We start from the raw sequence: 9880 nt of genomic DNA, 5'->3' as shown, positions 1-9880 counted from the left end.
CTAACTTAGCCACTTGCTCACTGGGTGACCTCATGTGGCTGGGTCTCTTGACCTCAGTTGCTCATCTGAGAAATGAGAATACAGGCAGACCTCGGAGATACTGCGCGTTTGGTTCCACGCCCCCGCCATAAAGTGAGTCACAAGAATTTTTTGGTTTCCCGGTGCATATAAAAGTTATGCTTACACTATACTGTAGTCTGTTAAATGTGCAATAACATTATGTCTAAAAAAAGCAATGTACATACCTTAATTTAAAAATATTTTATTGCTTAAAAAGGCTAACCATCATCTGAGCCCTCAGTAGGTCGTAATCTTTTCGCAGGAGTAACATCAAAGATCGCCAATCACATAACAAATACAATGATAATGAAAAAGTTTGAAATATGGTGAGAATTATCAAAATGTGACATAGAGACACGTAGTGAGCAAATGTTGTTGGAAAAATGGCACCGATAGACTTGCTTGAGGCAGGGTTGCCACAGACCTTCAATTTGTAAAAAAGCAGTATCTGCAAAGTGCAGTAAAACGAGGTGTGCCTGTAATATCAGAGGCTAGAGATCAGGGCTGTGGAGAAGATTAAATGAAGTATAACACGCCAAGTGCTTAGGCCAGAACCTCGCGCATGGTGAACCCTCATAAATGTTACATCCAGCCTTTATTTCCGTGGTGGAGGTCGGGGAGCAATTCCCTCAATGTCACAAGGCCCAGAAAACAGGTCTAGCGAAACCCTTTGAACTCCTCAGAGCACCATGGCTGCACTGAGACAAGGTATTATTATGATTATGAAAGAACAGGTCTTGAATTGCATTCCAGCAGGCAATCATGTGGGAGCAGAACAAAACAGAAAACTGGGATTGTGCGCTAAAGACTCTCCCCCCACCTCGCTATCTGCCGTCTAGCATACGGGAGGAGGGATTCCAGAAGGATATCATGGAGACACAAAGGTCTTAATCCTGCTTTGTCTCTGAAAAGGCAGGCCAGGAGGAGGGTGTGTGGTTGGGTGGGAGGTCTCCTGAGAAGACAGCAGTCTCAATTCCAATGGAAAGAGACCTATAGGCATTTGCTCTCAAAAGCCAATCGAAACATTTACTGAATTCTTATTGTGTTCCAGGTAATGGGCTAAACATTTTAATGGCTCATCTCATTTAAGTCCTCCCAAGGATCCTATAAAGTATTCGAATCCCACAGCACAGAGGCGAACAGGAGGCAGGAGAGGAATAACTCTCCCAGACACAGTCTGCACACACTGAGGATGGCCTGGGAAGGGTTGCTTTCTAACCAAAGATCCCAGTGCTCTGGTGTCTGTACTGGTTAAAGGAATATTAAATGCAGACATGTCATGAATATGACCCTCCCTGTTCAGGTCACGCCCCCTCCTGACCCTTGAGAACCAAAAGGTAAGATGGGGGGCATCTGAAGAGCATTCGTAGCACCTCCCTCATTTTTTAGAGAGACGACAGGATGTGCCCGGGAGCACAGCTGGGACCACAATCCCCATTTTCCTGTCTCCATCCAACCCTCTTCCCCTGAGACAGACTGCCTCTTAGGATAAAATGCAGCAGGAAGCATCAGGCACAGAACCCAGGGAGGCCTGGAGACACGCGTCTCTGGGCTTTGGCGGGGAAGCCTTGGTGTGCCGTGTTAACAAGGAAAAGGGAGCAGGGCCTGGCATGATGGAGACTGGAGCTCCGGAAGGTGGGGTCAACCCCTAACTCCCGTCCCCCGGGTCCTGAGAAGGTGGTCCCAGGAGCTGGAGGCTGCATCAGGGAGCAGGGAGCCCCCGGAGGGCCTGCTATTCACAAAGAGGCTTCAGAAACCCAGGCCGTGCAAGCCCAGCATCGGGTTGGCCTTTCCTTCCTTCCCAAACAGGCCTCGATAGAGGCTTGTACAGACCCCCTGCTGCTATCGGTGCCCCTCCCAGCCCCTCACCACCGGCTTCCATCCAGAGTGGCGCTGATGCTGCCAGGGCACTTCCTGCCAACCCAGATGCAGAAGATCTGGATTCAAGCTCAGGGTCAACCCTCGCTGGCTGTGTGACCTTGAGAACCATCTAACCTCTTCAAGCCTCCACTCTTCATCTGTAAAATGGGCATAACAGGTGAGAACTCACTGAGATCCTATGTGAAAGCACACTTGGAACTGGCATGCGTAGAATCAGTGTCACTTCTTTTGTGTCTACTCATCCCCACAAGAACCCAAAGGTCAGGAGTGGCGACTCAGTGAGGCAGAGGAAGAGGGAGGAAGGTACACGTCTGTTCATCCAGCACTCACTGTCCTAAGGGCCCGGCACCCGGCCAATAGGACACCAGCAGAGAAGATGGATCAGGTACAGACCCTGCCCTCAGGAGCTTAGGGGCCAGGAACCTGTAGCTAAGTCTATAGCAAAGTTCAAATCCTATCCCCACTATCATATATAAAATAGACAACTAATAAGGACCTGCTGTATAGCACAGGGAACTCTACTCAATACTCTGTAATGGCCTATATGGGAAAAGAATCTGAAAAAGAGTGGATATATGTATAACTGATTCACTTTGCTGTACACCTGAAACCAACACAACATTGTAAATCAACTATACTCCAATAAAAATTAAAAAAAAAGAAAACCAACCCCAAAACCAACCCAAATGATATCCCTATTTTTTTTGGTGGCCTGAAAATCTGGTTTCTTATGGGGCAGCTCCACTGTGTCCTATCTGTAAAATGGAGAGAATATTCACATCTTCTCAGAGATGATGTGAAAAGCAAAATCCCACTTGGACAAAGGTCTGAGCACCTGATCCAAAGGACAAGGAGGCTGGGGAGGCCACAGCGCTGGAGCTGCTGAAGTCGTGGCCATCTCCTTGGCTCAAGGAAAGATCTGCCAGGACGCGCTCTAAGGGAGCAGCTGGAGGTATGAGTAACGGAGGAATGGTGGGTGTGAACCCCCATAGGGCCTGGAATGCAGCAGGGAGAATCTTTGGAGCCTGACTGGGGAGAGAGGCCAAATCCCCTGGGATCCTTCAGATGGGCAATGAGATTCAGTGGGAGAAAACAAAAGCCTGGGGAGTGACAGTACAATTACACACAGCACGGAGCAGCCTGGCAAAGGCAGCCCAGGGACCCTTCATCCCGTTAAAGCTGGCAGGTGCACTGAGCTCCCGGGTAAAAGAGCCCCAACGTGTCAGGGAAACTGGGGACCCTGCTCTAATCGATGCCCACATGCCCCACTCCCCGCTCCCCCTTGGGGGGCTCTGCTGCCTTTTAAACAAGGAAGCAGCATCCCTTCCCCTTCTCATCCAACACTGTTTACAGGGAGGCAGGGAAGGCCCAGGGGAGGGCAGGGGAGAAGGGCAGCGAGTCCCTGGGAGGTCCGCAACCGTCCCCAGGATCTCCTACCCAGTCACTCCCTTTCCCAGGCTGCACTGCACCTGAAGTAACAGAAAGAGTGCCAGGTGGGCCGTGAATCCCAGCTCCTGCGCCGCCCGTAGGTTAGCTAGTGTGAGCCATTCTCTCTGCCCCTCTGCCCCTCCATTTCCTGTCTGTGAGATAAGCGTCAAGACTACCTTACAGCGGGAGTCAGAGGATGGCAAGTCAGCAGAACCGTGTCTGTCACCCAGAAGGCACCTCCCCACCCCCCCCCCCCCCCGCCACTCACTCACATCCCAATGGTCCTTCACCCCATCTCCTTCCCCAAACCCTCTCTCCGATCTCCAGCCCTGACCCACTTCTCTCCTCTCCCAACTCACACAGGATTTATTATCCAATTCACAGAATACAGCCCTGGGTTATAAACCATATGAAACATTTGATAGCATATGCTTATGCATATATGCATGTATTACGATAGATAACATGTACTGTAATTATTTCACAGTGTTGGGCAGGGCTCCTATTTCAAACTCCTCGGCTCATCCCTACTGTGTGAGGTAGGGTGCACGGTGCTTGCTGGTGGACTGAACACAGACCGCTGGGGGAAGAGAGAGACTCTGCCTCCTAACAGATCAGGGCAGCAGCACTGCCAGGTGGGGACAGACACCGCGTCACTTGAGGAGCCACTGAAGGAAGTGGGTGCCTGGTCTGAGGAAGAGGGGAAGGGCTGTCATAAGACAGACCTGCTCTTGAGTTGTAGTCAAGGGCTAACCCCAGAAATAATGAGTGGATGGAAGTGTCGCAGGGGGACACACTTAGCTATCATAAGGAGGAAGCTCTGTTGGAACCATCTAAAGAGGCAGCGGGCTGCATCAGGAGGGAGTGAGTCCCCCATTGCTGGAGGTAGTCAAGGAAAGACTGAAGCCCCAGTTGAGCATGGCTGTAGAGGGAACGAAACCAGGGGTCGGAAAGCTGAACTACAAAAATGTTGATGTCTTTCCAGACCAGAGAGTCTTTATGAATCAGAAAAGGATCCTTTTTTTATTCGAGGTAGCGGAAAGCATCTGCAGAAGAGGAAAAGTGGTTTAGTTACATAAAGAAGATTAGAGTTTCTCAGCGCAGTTTGGCATTTTCCAATTGTCGTTCTCCTCACCTCTATCTGTTTCATGGAACTAGGGGATTTGCCAAAGGCAGCTGCCACCAGAAGGGTTAAAAGCTGCTCTCTCCCTGCTTCCCCTCCACCTCCACCCTGACCCTCCTCTCCTGAGGGACCCTTGGCCCAGCAGCGAGTCTGCCTGCCGAGGCCAAGGCTGAGCGGGACCTGGGGAACCTATTAGTCTCGCTCAGTATGCAATGGGATGGATCAATGTGAAACCCAGTAGGCTGGCTGTTCTAGGAAGGAGGAGGGAGACTGGCTTCTGGGACTGGGACCCAGGGGCCAGGTGGGGCGGGGAGGAAAAGGACGGAGAGGCTGAGAAAGGCACAGCAGGGGTTACACAGGTCTGCAGGACAAGGACACAAACGCCTAAGGGATGGGTGTGCAGGGGACACAGAGGACCTTTGCATCAAAAATTAAGAATAAATAACCATGTCAATGGCATCCTCCTCTCCACTGGCTGATTCCCTGGGCTGCAAAAGCTCTGATTCTGGAAAATGTTAATATTCCCAGCAGGGGCGACACTTTAAAAATCTTGTGGGAGGCAGCTGATGGAATACTGACCAGAGGATTATGGTGAGGATTTAGGGAGACGATGTGAATTCACCGCCATGCACCCGTGCCCTAAACCTGGTACCTCTCCAGTCCCCTCCCCCTGCCAGGCGCAAGTGCCTCGGGTGTACGGTTTTCACGTCCTGTTTTTCCAGGGAGCAGATTCTGATGGAGAGAGAGGGAGGAGGGTCCGAGGTGTTGTCAGTGGGGCAGGGGCACGGAACAAATTCAAATGCTTGAACGACGTACGTATTTCACCTGCTTCTTGGTTTTGTCCCATCCCACACCTGGGCTTGGCCCCAAGAAAGGACAGAAAGGGCCAGACCACGGGGACCAGAGGAGGAGACAGAGAGGGGACAGAGGAGGAGGCTGAGACTTCTCAGTCCCGGGAGGACCACCTGCTGCCTGCTCGGCCATGGAGGCGGCCCCCTTCTCTGACGGCAAGGATGGGCGTGGGGAGAACCTGCCCTCTGCGCTCCCCTCGGCCTCTCCACCTCAGGGTGTTTGTTGGTTTATTAATTACTGGGGCCCAGGAGGCAACCCTGCCCTGAGAACTGCCTTCAGGGTTTCCTAAGCTTTTTCACATACCGTTGATTTAACCCTACAAGTGCCCTGGAAGCAGGTATTATCATTATTCCTGGGTAGAAACCAAATCACTGCAGCAGGAGAGATGCTGGGACAGATCACAGAACCGACTGGCCAAGGTCCAAACCCAGGTTTCTGATTCCAAGTTCTGGCCTCTGATTCCCCGCTTGAGTTGCCTGGGAAGAAGGCCTCAGTCCTCCCATAAAGTAGGAAAAATGGTCCCTCACTTCTGTCTCTTCCACAGTGTTCGGAGATGCAGGGAGAGGGGGGGTAACAAGAGCCACGTGACCTCGAAAATGGACTTAATCTCTCTTTTCTTCACGCATATAATAAAAATGTCTATAGAGCCCATCTTATATGGTTAACGTGAGGTTTAAATGAGATCATTTCAAGCCCTCAGCGGAGTGTTTGTTATATAGTAAGTGTTCTGTAAGTGGTTAATTTGTACCACCGTAAGCAAAAGGCCTCTCACAGTGCCTCCTGGGGGGGTGGCACTAGAAAGGCCAGCTACTGCCCCCCTCGTCCCCCAGCTACTCACACGGGACTTTGGGTATCATTCCCGACACCAGTCCTCCACCCGCTACTGCCACAATCAGGGCCGCAGGATAAAGTAACAGTAATTAAATGTGGGCCCAGATACCTTCCACCCAATCACCCTGAGAGGCATTATTATCCCCACTTTACATGGGAGGGAACTAAAGCTCAGAGAGGTAGAGTGACCTGTTTCACATCATACAGCTCATGAGTAGTGGAGCAGCTTGGTTTGCCTGCAAAGACGGTTCCCATTTTACTGAACCAGCCTGTGTTTCTTTTCAGCCGCACTTCCTCCCCAGGAGACAAGAGTCTCTCCTCGCCAACATCTGGACCGAGTTTAGCCAACACAGGGATGTTACAAGGATAGAGCGGAACTCCGGTCACGCCACTGCAGGTCCTGACCTGGCCTTATTCAAAAGGGATTCCAGGAAGGAAAGAGAGTTAAAACCACGTGTGCTGTGTGTTCCCTAGGTGTGGATGCTGTTATACACTGTGTGCCGTCCTATTTTATCCCCTCAACCACCCTGGGAGGGAGGAAGCCTCATCCCCATTTTACAGATGAGACAACAGAGGCTAGCAAGTGCCTAAGTCTACTTTGCCAAGATCACACAGGTAGCACATAAACGGCAGAGGGTATAGGGGCTCAGGACTTGTAGCCACAAAAAAAGGACATTAAAATACTCAGGAACACCAAAGCAAGCCTGAAAAAAAAGTTGATTTGAGCTATGTACAATGATACCAGGAAAATACACGGCATATTATACTTGTGGCCACGAAGAGTGAAAGGCTCTGGGTCCAGCCTGAGTGTCTCAAAAGGTAACTCCGTGGCAGGGCTCACCAAAGGGGCCTTGGGGACAGTAGTGAGGAACCCCAACTTTCCTAGGAAGTCCCCTAACAGCAAACTCCCCCCGTCCCCAGGCTCCGCGGGGTTGACCAGATGGCCATGCCTGGGCTCCTCACTCCTCCTCCCCCAGCCTCACTAGAACCAGGTACTTGCAGAGATGTTCTAATCTCTTTTCCCCCCCATTAAAGAAAAATAATGTAATCCACGGTACAACTCTACTTGGTCCAAAACCTGCTTAGAGAGTACATGGCATGATTCCCCAGGGAATGATCTCTGTTATGCTTCATTTTGACACAGCAGGAAAACAGAATTAGATTCCTGTTCCTAATTCGACGTGCAGTGTCTCTTGGCCCTGCATTAATAAGGAAGATGGAAGAGTGTCTCCTCCCAAGCTCTGAGCTGCATTTCCCTTCGGTCCCTCATTTCTTCAGCCTTTGATTAGATTTTGAATCCTCTTTGCCCTTGAACTTCTCCTGCTCTGCCCCACCTTCCCTCCCCACGCCCGCCCCCGTAGGTGGGGCCAGAGTCACTCAGCAGCCTCCATAGATGAGCCCTCCGAGCAGCACTGTGCGGTTGATGCGTCTCCCCTGGGATGCGGGCTGGCCTCTCTAGCACTTGGGCAGGCTCATCCTCTCCAGATCTTTGTGCTCAGCCATCCCGCACCCCGCTCAGCGGAGCAAGGGGACACACTGCTCCAGGGAGATCTCTGCCCTTCAAAGGACACTGCGCCTGCTGGGTAGAGCCCACCCTGAGCTGCTCCTCTGAGTCTGCTGGTGCAGCCCAGTAGGGTGGGAGGGGCCTCGGAGGCGGAAGCCCTGGCTCATAGTCGAAGGACTGGAGGTAAGAGTCTTGGTTTTGTCATGTACCAGCTTCGTGACCTTAAGTCAAGTCACTTAGCAGCTCCAAGGCTCTTTGCTCAGCTCAGAATGACTGGGAAAGAGGGAGGTAGAGTGGGAAAACATAAGTGAAAGTGCTTCTCAATCTGCAAGGAACTGTTAGAATGTCGGAGAATGTCAATTCCAATGGAAATAGCCCTGGGCTAGGAGGCAACAGTCTCTAGCGTGGTACTTGGCACACAGCAGGTGTTTAACAAACATCTGAACAACTTACTTCCCAAAGCCCAGTAAGAGCTGAAGCAGAGGAAACAGGGCTCAGCTGCAAAGCAAGAGGGACTGTGGCTAGACACAAGAAAGAACTTCCTGTCAGGCTGGTGAGATGCTGTACCCAGCACAGATGAGGACTGCAGGACAGTCTTTGCCTGGGCATATTTACAGCCTGTCCTCTGTCTCTCAACATTCTCGCTGGGTGCCTGGGGTGTGCCAGTTCAGTCCTGCCTGAGTGGGCTTGTGGCAGAAATTTCCGGGGGAGAATGCTTGATTCTGTTATACCTTTCAATGCTGCGAGGATGCTACACGAGGAGGGCCACCTGGTGGAATGCAACATATCCCAGTTGTGTTCCATCAAATACCAGCATCCTGTGAGCTTTTAGATCAGCATCCTTTTGGGGGCATATGATCACTCCTATTTGGAAGATGCTGAGGTAAATAGTTGTTTTGGCCACAGGACAACTCAGGGTGTCCATGCTAATGTGTGCTGAAAATCTCCACGAGGGAGAGATAGAACGAAGTGTTATCAAAACATTTCTCTCTTTTTTTAGCCACAAAATGCTCTGTCCATAAAACCCTTATCATCTAAAACAATGCTGTCCAATAGCACTTTCTGTGAAGACAGAAATGTTCTATATCTGTACTGTCCACACGTGGCTATTGAGCACTTGACGTGTGGCTAGAGAGACTGAGGAACTGGACTATCAATTGTACTAAACTTTAAGATGGGGAATTCCAACATTTCCAAACCCACTGGGTTGTTGTAATAATTAAATAAGGTATACAGAAAGCATACATAGTTGGGACTCAGCAACTTTGTTTCTTGGGTAGCACAGAGCAAATAATCACGTTGTGTTGAATAAATGAATGCAGGTACAAGTGGAGTCAGTAAGGTGCAGAGGTCCCGTAAAGAAGATGGTTCTGACCCTTGGCAGGGAGGGGGCTTTTGTTTTCAGATGCTGTAGGGATTCCAGGATGGAGGAGGGACTTACACTGCAGAACAGTTCTGAGGAGCCATAGAGAGGAGCCTTATGGAGATGGCGAACCTCTTCCAGTGCAGCCCACCCAGACCCGCAGGGGAAGACCTGCACAGGTGAGCCACACTGGACACAGATACCCGCATCTCGGGCTCCGGGCCCCAGTGGTAGCCAGTAGCCAGCACCTGTCTGACTGTGTGTGGTGCACAGCTGTCACCGGGAGCACACAGATGCACAGATTTGCTGGAATGTGCTGGCTCAAATTAGCTAAATCTCATAAACACTAAATTTATGTCGCAAGTTGAGAGTCAGAGAAAATGCATTTCTAAAACCTGCATTTGCAAAAACAAAACAAAACAAACTTTATCGGGAATTGACCTTGGACCTTGTTCCGTCAGAAAAATCTACTCTCCGAGGAAAGAAGCTCTTCAACCATCAAGTACAAATGCATCCAATTTTATATTTTCCCTCTCTCTCTTTCTGTAGCTCCTTAACAATGAGGCTGAAAACGTGGGGATTGCGTTTGCAGATGCCAAAAGGCTTGGTGGTTGGCCAGTCTCCCTGTAACTGAGCTCCTCTCTGTTCCGCGCATGCACAGGGAGTTCTGGCAAAGGGTGTTCCTGGACGGCTCTCTCTCTTTCACCTACACACACGGACAAACAGCCAAGGACACTTAGGAATCCCCTAACCCTTTGGTTGTCGTTCCCACGATTGGAAGGAGCGAGCCCCTTCTTGGCTTATCATCTGCAGCCGTGGGTGGGGGGGGGGGGGGGGG

At 50.7% G+C, this 9880-nt stretch overlaps 1 protein-coding gene across 1 annotated transcript in view; it reads right to left on the bottom strand.

Moving 5' to 3' along the window:
• The window catches only part of GRIK4 (glutamate ionotropic receptor kainate type subunit 4), a 319110-nt gene that overhangs the window by 145233 nt on the left and 163997 nt on the right, over positions 1 to 9880 (bottom strand). The gene's annotated exons all lie outside the window — the stretch shown is intronic.

This window comes from Lipotes vexillifer, unplaced genomic scaffold (genome assembly GCF_000442215.2).
Source record: "Lipotes vexillifer unplaced genomic scaffold, Lipotes_vexillifer_v1.1 scaffold352, whole genome shotgun sequence".
NCBI lineage: Eukaryota > Metazoa > Chordata > Mammalia > Artiodactyla > Lipotidae > Lipotes > Lipotes vexillifer.
This window is presented reverse-complemented; position numbering and strand designations above follow the sequence as displayed.